The 14,724-nt window shown below is 44.5% G+C and overlaps 1 protein-coding gene across 1 annotated transcript in view; it reads left to right on the top strand.

Moving 5' to 3' along the window:
• The window catches only part of LOC311358564 (low-density lipoprotein receptor-related protein 1B-like), a gene marked incomplete at its 3' end in the record, with an annotated part of 248,406 nt that overhangs the window by 76,287 nt on the left and 157,395 nt on the right, over positions 1 to 14,724 (top strand).

Raw genomic sequence — 14,724 nt, 5'->3', positions numbered from 1 at the left:
TGTTGCACTCTAGTACAATAATGCTTGCACTGATAAATTGACTTGGTAGGATGCCTGGAGAAGAGTCTCTGGGATTAAATTAATATTGATCTTAAAGTGGGTGGACATTGTATTTGGGAGCAATATGAGTGTGTTTGGCCCTAGAAATGGTCATTTAAATGTATGATATTGACTATAAATCATGGGTAACTCTGTATGTTTTTAATCATTTACTTCTCGAGCTGCTGTGAAACAATGTCAAAGGGTGCCATGGTAGTTGGATGGACCCACATGGAAATCAATACTACCCAAATGATACTCCTGTGGAGCATTTTGGGCTTTGTTTGGTTTTATTTTTTTCTGCAGCTTTTCATCTCATTGTCATCATCTGCCCTTGGAGCAAAAAGGGTGGTTGTGATGAGATGTTGTTGTTGTTGTTGGGTGTTGTTGTTGTTGCAAGTTTGGCAGCATTGTTAAGTGATGGTTTCGAAGAATGAACCAGCAACCCCTTCACCACTTAACAACCTGCGCGTGCACTCTCTGCTCCTGCTCACGCCCACACTGGCTCCCCCTGTCAGAAGACAAAATCTAAAATCTAAAAAATCTAATAAAAGGCCCTCCGTCTTTGTCTGCCGTGGCCGCTTCTTCTTCTTCTTCTTCTTCTTCTTCTTCTTCTTCTTCTTCTGTGTGTGCAATTAGACCCCCCACACTGTGGCCTTGTAGCCGCTCGAGCGAGTCCGCCGTGCCCCGAAGGCACCGCCCTGTCATGTGGATGGATCATGACGCCCCGCTGGCCCCGCTGGTTGTTAAATCCAACTTTTAGTGTTCTCATTCACTGTGACAGGAAGTTTTAATAATGCATCGCTGCTGGGGCCTTTTAATCGGCTGTCCGGCCGTCTGGTGCTGTCCACGGTTGTGTGTGTGTGTGTGTGGTACACTTGTTGATTAGGGAGTTGCTCAACATGAAAGGAGTTGACACGAGGAGGTGTGCAAACAGTCCAGAATAACCGTAAACATTGGGTTTGTTGATGGCGTTAGGCCATGTGTTTATCCATGCGTGTAGGTGTTCCTGTGGGTGTTTTCCAATAACAGCATCAACTAATTAACACTGTACATATCATCGTTTACACCGTCTCTAAATTAATATTTGGCGTTTAACAAATGTTTGCATTTTTGTTTGCATCGTTTCCTTTACAATATTGGATGACAAAAGATTAATTGAAAGCAAAGCCTTATAGCTCATGAGACATATAGCAGTGAGCTCTTTGGGGAATCCATTGAGATTTAGGATAGTCCTGGTCTCTGGTGCGCTGGTAATTGTGTGTGTGTGTGTGTGTGCGTGTATGTGTTTGCATGCCTGTGTATGTGCCATGCCTGTGTGTGCGCCTGTCTGTCTGTGTGCATGTCTTTGTATCTCTGCGTGTGTATCTGTATGTGTGTGCATGTGTGCATGTGTGTGCGTGCGTGTGCGTGTGCACGCACACGGCCACATTAACTATTTCTCCCGTTGGTGGAAAAAAGGATACCTGGAGTTGCTTCAGTTCCTTCACATATTGCAGATCATTTCACAAACAGCAGGGGTGTAGTGCCCTTCAAAAACAACACTGCTGCATCATATATATGTCATTTAGATTGTGGAAACTATGTATCACTATGAGTATTTCATACATCATCTGATAAATGATAGCTTTCCGTTCCTCTTTGTAACGTCGTGAGAGAGTGAGAATAAAAAAAGCTTAATTTGAATTAAGTATGGACATCTGATCTGATAGTGAAAGAGTAATGAGTTCTGAATGGGCCGGCTGCCAAGACAGAGTTTGGCAAATGTGTGACAGAAATGCGTTATAGCTGTACAATGATATTCACTAATTTGCATAATGTGCTGGGCTCTCTCACACACACATTCCACTATCTAGGAAGTGATGCGTTTTAGTCAGCTGCTCAAGATAGTTTTTGTTCTCATGTTTTATGCAGGGACCTAGCCTATGGACCTGCTAAGTTGTGTGCAATCATTCGCACACACAGGATTGTCTAATTCTGTCACTTTAATTTTGCTCTCACTCCAACACTCCGCAAGACGGAGTGCATTTGAGGGAAACCCAGAGCCCCATTGATCTCACACTGAGCCAATTATGGACGACGCAAGAAGGCAATTAATTGGATGACACATGCGTGCATTGTGTAAAGGTGATTTTGGTTTAATCATCCAATAGTGCACTCGTGCATTACACGATGTATGGGCTGACGGTGGCATACACATGCATCACACAAAAATGCAAGGCTTTTACATTGTTGTACAAAGCATCAGTTCTATATATATATAAATGCGTTTGTTTCCACATGTGGTGGAATGGGTGAAGAAAGCGATCCATCCACTTTAATTGTCTTGGATGTTATTTCAGTTAAAGGTGTGTGACTTGTTACTATCGAGACATTGTTGAGATCAAGGATGGCAGGCCTATCATGGAGGTTTTCAAAATGGGCAAATACATCTTCCCATAACAAGTGCCACAAGCTTATTATTGTAGCTTATTGTGGCCTGCTGTCTGTTTCTCTAGCATGTTTCTATGCAGCATATTCTCCATATGCTACACACCTTCCCCTTTCCCTTCAAATCTCGCCCTTAAGATCAAGGCATTATATGGCTCATTACATTGTAGTGGAAGATCGTTTTAACCTATAGTATCAAACTAAATCTGCACTAAAACGTAATTGTATGTCGTTGTATTGTTAATTTGTTATACTGGTTGAATTGTTGTGTATTATATTTTGTAGCATAAATTACATCACATTCATCCCCATGTTGTAATTTAAGACGTATAGACTTGAAAATTGTCCATCGCAAACTGGAATAGGGACATCAGAATGTTCATGTTCTCTATGTATCGGCCAATGAATCATAATAGGCCCATCACTTTAAACCTCCTAGTCAGAAGGCCCTTAATTCCAAAGCCTTCCAATGTTCAGAGTAAGTGGCACACTTCTGGATCGCTAATTCTGCTTGCAGTTTATGTCAAACCGCCACCTTTTTCTCATTCCCTTTGGAATTACATTAAATGATGCAAACATTGGCTATTCGGGGGAAAGTTGTTATTGGAGATGGCAGCAGGCTGCTGGCGATGCTGATTCACCGTCCTGCGTCCCTCACACTCTCCACTTTCCCGAGACGGGAGTGCGTTTAGTGGATCTGTTTAATTATGGTGATATATCACCATGAAGCAGCCTTAATGCCGTATAGCAGGCGTGTGCAGATGCATCGCCCTAACACAAGCCTTTTTATCTTCCGTACATTGCTAAGAGTTGTATAAACTGCATGCGGTTGGACACAGAAACAAAGGTAAATTGAGGCAATTTGCAACCACTCTCTTTACCCTTGCTGTGACCCATTGTATACACACTATGTGTATATTTAAATTTACTCTCACCCTCACAGACTCCAGCGCCTGTAACACAGCCTCCTGATGTGCTCTCTGACAGCTAACATGCGCTACACGTTTATCTCTAAGGCTAGTGGGCCTAGTTCAGTTCAACACGTGTTTTCATAATGTGTTGAGAGTATTTATAGTGTTTCAAAAAACCCCAATAAAACACGTGACTTATCGTCCCCCGATCATCATCCGACATCTCACTCTGTTCCTCGTTCAACTTTCTTTCGCCAGGTCCATCCTCTATAGAATCGTTTGTTCGATGGGTTCCGTTCAGCGGGGCCAAAAAAAAGCATGGATGGCCTCACTCTTGGGCCTCATTCTGCGATTCATCATTGAGCTAAAAAAAAAGATTCCTATTTGAATGGATCCCCCCCCCCCCCCCCCCCCCCACCGCCCCAGCCCGTGTGGAGCTGACCTCCTGGCGGGTTCACGCAGGGACACAAATACCCCGGGCCCGCTCGGACGGAGCGCACACGATGGGAGGGAGGAGGAATCGAGGTCACTAAAGGGAAGTTTTATGTGGCCAGCTGGGTCTCCTTTTGCAAAACTTTACTATGGTCCCCCCCCAACCCCTCCTCCCCTCCCCCCCCCTCCCCCGCCTCCCCCTCACTCTCTCCTTTCGCTTCCTGCTCACCTCACCTTATGAATATACATGCCGCCGATCCCAGAAGACCTTCACAGGAAGGTGTCCAGATGGGAAATACAGCAAAGCCCCGTTCACCTTCAGGAGACGTTTTCACTCTTAATCATGTGGCCCCTCCATCGTAGGCCTGGCCCAGTGTGGCCCCTGACATAGACCTGGGGGGAGAGGGAGAGGGAGAGGGCGGGGATGGACCCCAGACCACATGGTCAACGCGTTCTCCTCCACAAATCAACCCTTCCTGTTTATGGGTCCATGTAATAAGACACATATGGGAACACATACGCACACACAGACTCACAGACGTGCACACAGACGGGCGCACGCAGGCACGCACGCACGCATGCACACAGGCACGCACGCACGCACGCACGCGCACACACACATATACAGATACACACGCAGAGATACACAGACATGCACACAGACAGACAAGCGCACAAACGCACACCGGCACGCATGCACTCAGGGATACAAACACACGCACGCACGCACGCACGCACACAATTACCAGAGCACCAGAGACCAGGACTATCATAAAAATGGGAATATGGGAGCAATAATTGAGTTGTTATGCCCTTCCCCGGACTTACCTACATATATATATATATATATATATATATATATATATATACACACACACACACATCTAATGTGTACTGCGAAGCAGCCTCACCCACCCACACACACACACACACACACACACACACCTCCCTTCTCCTCATGTTGTTCCCTCGAAGTCCCACAGTCCCGCCTCAGGGAGGCAGGACGTCCCACCTCAGTCCCCTGTGTTCCCACTGCTGTGCTGAGGAATGCGTGGATGCTGCAGCTCCAACACGGGGAACGTCGACTCCGGGGCCTAAACCAGGGAGCCCCGATGCCTCCTCCCCACATAGCGTGTCCTCCCCTCTCTGCCATGGCTTGTTATCGTAGAAACAAGTTATTTTCACACACACAAAACAGGGATGAACACACTTGCCAACCACTTAAATCACGCTCCAGATTGTGTTTTTTTACAACGACATACCGCCTGAATGAGGTGATGCACCTTCTCACTCCCAGTCGTTATTATTATATTACAGATTATATACAAAAGGAACTGTTCCTCTTTGCTTTCATTGAAGTCTTGGCGAGCTCGCTAGGCTACACATTACTGTGACCGAATATCATATCCTGACGGATAAAAAGAAAATCACTTTTATTTGTATTCCCTCCTCTCACAATAGTTTATTGTTAGACTATCATATTGTGGCAACTATTTTTCCATCACATAACATAATTTCCCAGTATTTTCCCCAAGAACAAACACAAGTTAAAATCTTCAGGCTCTGCTTTAAAACATGCAGACACACACACACACACACACACAACGGATGGTGCAAACTTTTTTGATGAAATTCAACTCGAGTACGTCATTTATTGGGGCCAGGTCTTGCCAAGTCACAATGCCAAGATAAAAAGTTCAGGGAATGGTGGCCTTCTGGTAAGGGAGGGGCTTTACTTCATTCAAGTGTATAATAGTGTCCCTGAGCAATCACTCAATGTAAACTCACTATCTGCTCCGAGGATGGAAGCTAGCCCCCATGACCCCACAACACAAACAAGTATATGTTCTTTATTGTGTTGAAGAGGACAAGCCCGATAAGAATAAACACAGAATTATCGTACTTATTATTATTCTTATACTTATACTTATTATAGCTGTTGTCGAGGAGACGCGGCTCTCAATATTGAATCTCTCTAGATCTCCACGGCAATGATCGCCTTCTATGACTAAACCGTTTTGTTTTCTTTTTAGACCTCCCGGAGTTCATACCTAAACTGGTACTTATAATCTGTTTTAAAAATCAAAGAGATGAGCATCTGATTTTGTTCAGAAACTAATGAAACACCTTGTTTCAGCTGGCTTGTGTTAGCAATATTTTCAGAACATTCTCTTCTCTCAAAACTGGCACCACATTGTTTGTTACGTAATTTGTGTTTTTGAAAAAATAATTCTGTTTATGGATAGATTTTGTAGTGTCTAGTCTGCAGATCTCACTGGTTGTATGGATACTGCTGAGCCAATAGGATTTATATTGTTTTGGCCTGTATGTGATTGGCTATATAATTGTATATCTTTTTATGAATGGGTAAGTGAGCGGAGGCCAGGGTGTTTCATTGCTTGTTGAGCTACAAATTTGTCATCCATAATATATTAGCGTAGACGACGCATTTAGTGGGGTGGAATGAAGATGTAGATATGAGGAGACATTGAGTGCATTATGGTTAATTAAGGGCTCTATTTCGCGTTGACATTTACATATCTCATTAGTAGGTACCGTGGTCTTTTTTTATCCCAAACTAAGCTCAACCTACGGCACTAAACTCACCACTGAAAACATGGTTAAGCTTAATACCTCCATGATTGCTTGACATTTGCAGGGAGAACAACCCATTGGTTGGCTGTAATGTACAGGCCAGGTAGAACATCTAGAAATTAGTTCACCCAAAAATGTCATTGCTGAAATGCTTATCAATAATCCAGCCTAAGACTCAGTCTTTGTTAACCTTTCCCGTATGCAGAACGCCCCCCAGGGATAACTGTCCACAGACAAATCATCCAGACAATCACAGCCTGCCGTCAGTTCCCATTGCACTTTCAGTGACAAACAGAAATTCAGTTTTTTCCTCGATTTGTGTTTGGTGAGATACATACTGATGGCGTGCGGTTGAAACGGGAGGACTCTGAACCAATTTAGAAGCCCTTAGATCCGGCTGTTTTGTCAATGATTTCTTCGCAACGCTGTACACCGGTTGAAAGGCGCTTGATGTTCGCCTATCGAGCTCATTTGGGGAAACAGACGTTTCGCTCTGAGAACATGCGATCTGTGGGAAGGAAACGACTACTGTGACATTGACGAGGGAGCGTTACGGGAGAACACAGGACGTCACCGGGAAACAACAGCTCCCAGCGAGCCTTCTCCATTAATGTTATGTTTGCCCAGATCTCACTTGCGTTGACAGGAGAAGTTTTGGCACAATCATCTGCCAGAATGCCGGGGAGAAACGTACGGGTGCTGTTACGTCACCGGCCTTCACCGGGGCTCTGTTTTGACAGACTCTTGTGTAATTGGCCCCCACCCCGCCCCCCCCCCACCTCCCCCTCCCCTGCCAAAAAAACACTCATTTTTTTTCCCTTCCTTGTGAGTGGGAAGCTAAAGGTTTTTTACGCACCAATGATTCCGGTGTCAGGCCACTGCCTGTCAAAGGCTTGTCTCCCTTGGTTCGCCTCTCCCGGGCTATGGGCTACGAGTCTCGCCACTCAGCGGTGGTTCATCACATCCCCAGCCATGGGAACCTCTGCTGCTCTCAGCCGACCCCCCCCCCCCCCCCCCCCCCCTTCCACCACACACACACACACACACACACACACACACACACACACACACACACACACACAGACACACCTCCACCACCACACACACACCTCCACCACCCCCCCCCCCCGTTCTTATTGAGGACAGGGGGATTCGCTACGACATTGTCTTCCCAAAGACGCCTCGCTTCCAAGTCACCTTTATTTTGATCGTGCCCTGATGTAGTTGAATATGCCTTTGAATCAGCCCTTAAACCCATCCTCATCACCACTTCATCTGTTCTTTGTCACAAACCCCTCCCTTGACTCCAGCGTCCGACCAGGCCTCCGTCTGCTTCATTTATCTTCCTTACCGGCCCTGTCTGCGTCTCCTCTCCCCCTCTTCATTTTTGTTGTTGTTGTTGTTTCTCTTGTGTGCTACTTTATCCTTCACTTTGTCTTTGTTTGTGCTCTTTGTGGCTGTTGCCATGATTGCGCGGCGCTCTGAGCCTTTGAAAAACACTCGCATAAACAAACATATCAAATAATCATATTATTATTGTAATATTATTAGTATTGTTATGAAGGCCTCCGTGCATATTTGCCTTTTAAAATGCCGGTAGATGACATAAAAAAGAGAAGAAGATGACACTGCCCTCAATGATTAATGAAAATCAATGTCAAACACGCAGCTGCCCCCTCCCCCCTCCTTCCCCCCCCCCCCTCCTGTCACTGAACAGCATTCAGTTATCCCACTTGATTAACTTTTAATTAGGACGACTCCCACCAATACACAAACAAATCCAAATAAACCACACCACACTAGCGCGCAGACAAGCAAAAACACTTTCCTCTGGCCTGACCAAACCAAAAAAAAAGCCTGACGCCGTGACCTCTATTTCATTGCATTTCAATTTTTTAAGGCTAAACAAAAGCACCGCCAACCTGTCTCGCTCTCCGTGATATGTCAGCATGTCTATTCAATCGACTACCTTCCAGGGGTTGAAAAGAAGAGGGGACATGTGATCGACCTTTCCCGCAAATAGTAGTTAGCGAAACTACGGACGACCAGCGCTGCCATGGGTGGGATAATATGTTTGTGCCCGTTTTGTCGTGACAACAAGATTATAATTTGTTATCTTGTCTCTTCTTATTTTTGTCTTTTTGTCAAATTAATGAATGTTATTGTGACCAAACAGAGTTGGCATTCATTTGGTTTTAATGAACGGCGGCTGACTCGATGTGAAAATTGCACTGTGAATGTCCGTGAAAGACCCCATTCAAATCAGGTGTTCTTTATTGGATTGTAATCAAGGATATGCAGCTGTATCGCTGTTGCTACGCAATTCTATCTACAAAAAAACTAAGGTTGAGGTATTCATTCATTTGTTGAAATGATTTGTCATGATTTGTCATGACAAAATCATGTCATGACAAATGTGGGTTATCTCAACGTGACAACTTCTGATCTTGTTTTCACAACAACTCCTGGCAGAGCTGGACTTCAGCACATCACAGCAAATAGGCGCTTTGTGTAATTGTTGTTTCACCTTCTCTCTCCAAACGATGGCTAGACGTTAAGTAGGTATAATGCGCTTTGGATGCAAAGTTTATCCCACAGATTTTAATTGGGTTGAAGACAAACAGGCACACGTACAGGTGCGTAAGTAGCTATGTGTAGACATTACTTATTGTGTCTTGTTAGAATTGGCAAAGGCGGACTCTGGCACTCAATATTTCATGCCTTCCACTTTGTTGATTTGCAACGCTGCCAGATATTGTCACTCATATCATAACTCTTCCTTATATGAGGAAACAATCTCGTGTCATCCAATCCAGTTGCAGGGGTGGGGGGGGGGGGGGGGTGGTTATTACACAGGAGTGGTTTGGAATTAAAATGTCATTGTTCAATGGAGGCCTCCCATGTTCGTCTCTGTGGCGTTTCTTCCTGTTTTTTAAGGGCATGTCAGATGCTTGGCAGGAGTGAACTAGTTTCCTTTTTCAAATCCCTCAGCAAATTACGCTTTGAGGGATTAACAACATTTGCTGTCACATGCGAGCCCCCGTTATCGAGTCCTGGGATTAAAAGTGCATGTATATGCGCATGTAACTCAATTTTTACGCACAAAAACGAAGACGGTTTGAAAAAGTGCCAAAAAGGTAGGCGCCTCCAAGACATTTGAACTGTTGCATAGCAACTTCAAAGCCACCGGCTCCGTCTCGCCAACATTTATTTAGCTTAATGCACTGTGTTCGCACAGTGCTTTATGTGCACAGTATTACCCCATGTTCACTTTTGAAGTGCTTGAAATGTTTCAACCCCAGAGATATGAATTACATTAATGTCCCAGTTTCGTCTCCGGCATCAATCGTGTCTCTTTTACCACCCGGAGTATAGCATACCCAGAAGAATGGTACCAGTGATACAAACCAACCCAAGAAAAAAGGGCTAGAGTTGCTAATTTGGGAACGGGGGACTTTATCCGGCGTTTCCTTGAAAGTCCCTCAGCAGCCTCTGGATTTGTTCCTCAAATGCTGGGTCAGCATCTTAATTTTCGTGTGTCCATTAATTAGAAGGCCTGAGTGCAAATGGAGAGGCTGGCTAAGAGGCGGCCTGGCCGTCTGGGTACAAAGGCCACGGGGGAAGCCATAATTAGGCCAGATGTGAGCGGGCCAACTCCTTAGTCCAGGATTCACCCTCCTCCCTCTCTGCCGCTCCCAAGCCGTTTCTGGTGTGTGCGTTGACAGTGAAACACTACCGCATTTGTTATATGTTAGAGCGCGGCACCATCTGCATTGCTTAATGCGTTGGGGCCTGTGTTTTTCTCGCGCAGGGAATTCCAATGTGTCTTTTTGTTGACACTTTGAGTGATATCGGGGCTTATTTCACTCCGAGTGGACCGAATACGTGGTAATACAGCTGGCGACTCCGTACGTCGCCTTCTGGAGTACCGCCGAAAGCTATTATTTCAAGCATTTTGACCGCTCTAAACCATTATCTGGCCCCATTCTCTCAAGGTGTCATCGATAATGAATGGGCGGCAAAGTTAAAAACACATCTGCTTAACAATGGACATGCTTTACATCCCAGTGTTCTGCTGTCTTTAAAATGCCAAAAAGGGCTTGGGTCTTGGCACCTTAGTGTCAAGCCGCGTTTAAATACTCATATTAACTGTATATTCACGTTTTATAAACATTTGACTTTGAATTTCACATCGAAGCTCCCCATACTGTTACTGCATACATACACCGTATCCAGTATCTTTGTATGTAAATGTGGGTGTCTGTGTGCTCGTGAACATTTGCATGAAAGCGCAGGAGCCTACCATGCTGCACCTGTACGCAGCAGATCCATTAGGATTAGTGTCAACCTCTCCTTGTTCATGTAGCATGCTTCCGGCTATCTCAGTTTGTGTGTGTGTGTGTGTGTGTGTGTGTGTGACACTGCTAAAGTCGCACAGGGCCAACGCACATAGGGCGTAGAGCATGTGTGTCACACGCCTTTCTTGGCGGCATATGGGGCCAGACGTGTGGTGATGCGCTCTGATCTGATGTGGATAATAATTGGGAAAGACAAATGAAAAGCTGCTCCGGCGCACTAATTAGGGTTGACAGCCGTATAGCACTCTGCCGGTGAAAGAAGACATTGGCATCCGAATCTCGTCGAGAAGTCTCCATCCTTGTGTTAAGTCTCACTCAACTCATGCATTATTTCACTGGTGGCGTAATTAAGATATTCATTTGTATTATTGTTAATAATTAATCGTATGTTTCAAATGTTTTCTGTTAATGGATTCCGCTTTTTCTATCAAGTCTTACAAACCGAATGCAGAAATTTAGAAAATCTACAAGTGCTTGCTGCTGCTATCCGTGAACAAAGCCATTGCGTTAAATTTAGCTCATAACTCTGAACTGGGCTTTGAAAAGGTGTTATTTTCAATATATGAAATGGTGGTGTTTGGGTTTTTTGTTCTTTTTGCCCACACATGAATGCTTCTATGTTTTATGTCTTGGCTAGTACACTCCCTCTTTAACCAGTGACTTCTCAACTGCAGGCAATATTGGGAATCTGGGAATGACACCCAAACGAATATTTTACCAACTATTTAAGCTATTTCCGGCTACAGTTTAGTAAAATGCTGTTCTGGTTACAGTGCAGCTTTAATTGAGTATTCCTGAATGTGAGCAGTATTAAGCCAATGTAACAAAATCACACCCTTGTCGTAATCCACTCTGTTAAAACACAGGTTTGTTGCCTAAAGATACATTTTCCTCACAATTCCAGTACATTGAAATTACTTGGAAAGCAAGCTTTTACAAATTCTGGTTTCTAATTACTCAAATTATATATTAGAAACAATGAAATACTACTTATACTAAAATACTGCATGGACATTATTTCCAGCAACACAACATTTTGTCAAGTTCTTACACTACACATTATTTATTTCATATATATAGGACTATTTATTATTTTTGAATTCTTGCAAAGGCCATTATGCACCATCCTATATGAATGCAAATAAATCTTTAAATTAGTGTAATCTTCCTGGAACGGCTGTTTTCACTAGGCAAGATATAAAAGTCAATATTTAATCCCGTCGAGAGCAAACACAGATACAGTACACAGCAACAGTCCCCTTTTTTCCTTTATCTTCTTCTCTATTAAGTCAACATCAAACACATTTTAGGGCTTACTAAACCTTGGATTAAGATCACAATGGATCTGCACCTAATAATGGGTTTTGTTATTCCTGCTAAATAGAGGTAACTCCGGATTTGTAAGTTGTGAAGCCCACACTGATACAAAGTGTAAATACAGGCTTGAAGAATGAACCAGTGGGCTGCGGTTACTCATCATAGATGGCCTGAGACTGACAACCCTAATAAACAAATGCAGTCCTTCATCCTCTGGGCTGGCGCCTGACAGTAATTTATGTTCTGCTGTCTTACATCTGTCTTTGTGCAATTAAAACTTTGTCTTTGTTTGGAGGCCTCTCAGCCACGTCGCTACTTCTGGGGGATGAGTTTATCATGGCTGTAATTTGCTGTTCTTTGTTCCATTTTCCTGACGATGAATAGCTTCAGAACCGTACGTCTCAGATGACAGGGAATAAACGACATGCTGAGCGTTATCACGCCAAAAATAAGTATGTTGCTGTTATTATAATTTCTTCGAATAGAAGCCATGTGCATGTCAATCAATTCCAGACATCAAAGCTCCTGCTGTCGGTAAAGTTGGGCCTTGTGCTCTTCGAGATATGTTTGTTGTGAAGGCTTGATTCAACAGAAAGGCCCAGCGACTCACTTCTAACACTCAGCCTTTAGAAATGTAGGATAATTACATCTTCTTCAGCATCCTCAGTTCACGCTCTATTCGGAAACGGTTCATTCCATTGCATGCTATGAGTCATGTATTACACAAACGACTTGAAGTCCTGGTTTAATAATATTCTTCATAACCGCAACGCACTCCCTGCATCGTTTCTCCCCTCTTACGCGCCACGGCAATAACAACTTTAAAGTGTCTCAAGATAATGTTTCCATGTCGAGAGGCCTTTTCTTTCTTTGGTGTCATTGTTTTCACGTGACTTTCCCCCCAATTTTCTCGGCGGATGATTGACATTTGCTGCGTGAGACGCTTCACTGCCGTATAACGAAGGGGCAACGGGCAAATACACAAGGAAAACAAAGACAACGACAATGAAGGAAATCAAAAAGTTAATTATCAGCGTAATATTTACATACTCTCACTCTCTCTCTCTCTCTCCCTCTCTCTCTCTCTCTCTCTCTCTCTCTCTCTCTCTCTCTCTCTCTCTCTCTCTCTCTCTCTCTCTCTCTCTCTCTCTCTCTCTCTCTCTCTCTCTCTGTCTTCTCCGGACCCCCTGCAGAGCTGCTGTCAGCGTGCCACGAGCTGCGGTGCCGCTACGGCTGCGTCATGACGAGGAACGGCACCTTCTGCTTCTGCGCCGACGGCTTCGAGGTGGGAGACGACGGCACCAGCTGCAGAGGTAGGCCCTCGTCAGGAGGCCAGGAGGCGGGGCCCTCTCGATGAACGGCCTCATCCTGTGTCCCCGCACACACGCGCACGCACACTCTCACACACACACACACACACACACACACACACTCACTCTCTCTCTCTCTCTCTCTCACACACACTCTGTCACACTCTCACTCTCTCACTCTCTAACTCACTCTCTCACAAACACTTGCACACACACACACCACGCTCTCTCTAACTCTCTCTGAATCTCTCACTCTCTCACACTCTCACTCTCTCACTCTCTCATTCACTCTCTCACAAACACACACACACACACACACACACCACAACACACGGACACAACCTTCTTTGTTTTTCTTTATTCATTTTTTTTCTCTCTCTATATCTTTTGATCTTTCTTTTGTTCTTTGCTTCAGTCTTTTGTCCTCTCTTTCATTATTTAGTTATATCGTTCTTAATTCTTTATTCGTTTTATTTTTTCTTTCTCACTTTCGTCCACCATGATGTTATCCTTCAAGGCTAGAGTTTAACCTAACAACAGCTCCTTAAAGTCCTGAGAAAACTCCAGCAGAGAGATTAAATATAGAATGTGGATACAGTGGTCTGAAAGGTTAAGGAGAGCCGAGCCGAGGAAAGAGTTGTTTTTTTGTCCGCCAACTGAATGCCTGCCTCAGACATCCCATGGTCTCATTACACAACAATTTCTGACATGGTTTTTTGACATGACCCTCTGTATGTACGCGGGCAAACAAACAAATCACAGAACACAAGAATATGTATGAAAATTACTGAAACAATGAAAAGCAGTGGGAAGAAACGTCAGCATCTGATCCTGTTTCAGGGGGGGGGAAACAAGACCAGCAGTTGGCGAGTGGGGGATAAATTAGCTCCCAAGTAAGGCCTGTTCGTTATAAAAGTAATTATATACGAGGTGCCAGAGTGAGGCCATATTAAGTATACTTTATGTATTTGGGTCATGTTTGAGCACACCTAATTCGTTACAAATGACTCTCTTTCCTTTTCCATAAGATCATGATGAATGCGCCGTGTATGGCGCATGCAGCCAAACCTGCATGAACACCTACGGGTCATACAGATGCAGCTGCACGGAGGGATACATCCTGCAGCCTGACAGGGTGTCCTGCAGAGCCAAACAAGGTGAGACGCGGCACTCCTGCACCAGTGGAGAACAACATCATCATCTGCATAGCGTGTGCCGCCTTCGCCGTCGTATCTATTAATATCGCGTGAGGCGATCACGACCAGACCACAAGTTTCTTTTTCAGTTTCGTCTTCACCCCCATCAGTTCCGGTTTCCTCCTGCGCGCGGTGT

Source organism: Micromesistius poutassou (assembly GCF_964030765.1).
Source record: "Micromesistius poutassou genome assembly, chromosome: 14".
Taxonomy (NCBI): domain Eukaryota; kingdom Metazoa; phylum Chordata; class Actinopteri; order Gadiformes; family Gadidae; genus Micromesistius; species Micromesistius poutassou.
The sequence above is the reverse complement of the archived record's forward strand: the minus strand, read 5'-3'. Positions and strand labels throughout refer to the sequence as shown.